This window comes from Mustelus asterias, unplaced genomic scaffold (assembly GCF_964213995.1).
Source record: "Mustelus asterias unplaced genomic scaffold, sMusAst1.hap1.1 HAP1_SCAFFOLD_410, whole genome shotgun sequence".
NCBI classification, from domain to species: Eukaryota; Metazoa; Chordata; class Chondrichthyes; order Carcharhiniformes; family Triakidae; genus Mustelus; species Mustelus asterias.
Genome location: NW_027590365.1, coordinates 7,521 through 9,087, shown reverse-complemented (window position 1 = coordinate 9,087; position 1,567 = coordinate 7,521). Strand labels below are relative to the sequence as shown.

The 1,567-nt window shown below is 46.6% G+C and overlaps 1 non-coding gene across 1 annotated transcript; it reads right to left on the bottom strand.

The window, feature by feature from the left end:
• Positions 1-574: 574 nt before the first annotated feature.
• Positions 575-646, bottom strand: trnaq-cug (transfer RNA glutamine (anticodon CUG)). The gene has a single exon. It is a non-coding gene; the product is annotated as a tRNA-Gln (tRNA).
• Positions 647-1,567: the final 921 nt, after the last annotated feature.

Below are 1,567 nucleotides of genomic sequence, written 5' to 3'. Positions count from 1 at the left end.
TTCCAGCGCAATCACATTGCAGACTATGCAGCGAATGACTCTCCCGGCGTCATTGCATCAGCTCCAGAGAATGATTGCTCAAGAACACAAAGGGCTGAGAAGCAGGGAAACCACAGTGGGCAGTGGGTCCACCTACATGTGTCACTCATTCACTCATCCGTCCCAATTTAAATCAGAATTCGGAGGCGAGAGGCCAGAGTGCGAACCATTACACCATGGAATCGACAGCAGTCTGACCGAATACAGTAGACTTTTCTCCCAAAACACACACACGCACCGACTCTCTTTCTCTCTCTCTCACGCACTCACACGCACACAGACACATTTTGCTCAATAATTGCCAGACTCCAATCGAATTGCTATTGTGCGACACCAACTGCTTCTATCGTTCAACAGAGGAGTTAAAGAGTAGCGAAAAGATGAAAAGCACTGATGTTGCAGGCATCTGGCGCCAGAGGTTCAGCAATGTGCATGGTAACAGCAGCTGAACTGGCTGACAAATTGTCCTCTCGATTCGGACTTAGTGAGAAAATGAAACGCCCTTCAGCATATCCATCATCTGCAAATTAAAGCAAGGTTCCGCCGAGATTTGAACTCGGATCGCTGGATTCAGAGTCCAGAGTGCTCACCATTACACCACGGAACCCAGCACACAGGAGCAATCTGAAAATGGTCGCTCAGTACCTGTGCCAATTTGAGCAGCAGGGCGAAATATCAGTCCCATTGCACAATTCCGTCAACCACCCACAACAATTCATATTTACATTGCCCTTGCTGATTCCTCCTGCAAAAATGAGTAGGCTACCTTCAGCTGCATTATATTTCACTGTAGCTCACCACGTTCAAAGAGCAATGTTAGCATCGAACTTTTATAAACCTGTTGTGTTAAAGATGCTGAACAACATGGTCACCTCACTATAAGAAGGATGTGGAGACACTGGAAAGAGTGCAGAGGAGATTTACCAGGATGCTGCCTGGTTTGGAGGGTAGGTCTTATGAGGAAAGGTTGAGGGAACTTGGGCTTTTCTCTTTGGCGCGGAGGAGGTTGAGAGGAGACTTGATAGAGGTTTATAAGATGATGAGGGGGAGAGATAGAGTGAACGTTCAAAGACTAGTTCCTCGGGTGAATGGAGTGGTAACTAGGGGGCATAACTATAGGGTTCATGGTGGGAGATATAGGAAGGATGTCCGAGGTAGGTTTTTTACTCAGAGAGTGGTTGGGGTGTGGAATAGACTGGCTGCAGGGATAGTGGAGTCAGAAACTTTAGGAACATTTAAGAAGCTATTGGATAGGCACATGGAGTACTTCGGGATGATAGGGAGGAAATAGCTGGATCTGGGTTTCAGACAAAGCTCGGCACAACATAGTGGGCCGAAGGGCCTGTTCTGTGCTGTACTGTTCTATGTTCTATGTTCTAACATCAGCATATCGCAGCTCTGCTTTCGTCACACTAGAAGCCAGTGTGAAAATATGAACAATTTAATGTCTTAACAGACAGGGAGGAGTGTATGAATGTCGATAATTGGCACTGTGCACATTCCTGTCGTAAGGATTTGGGAGAATCAA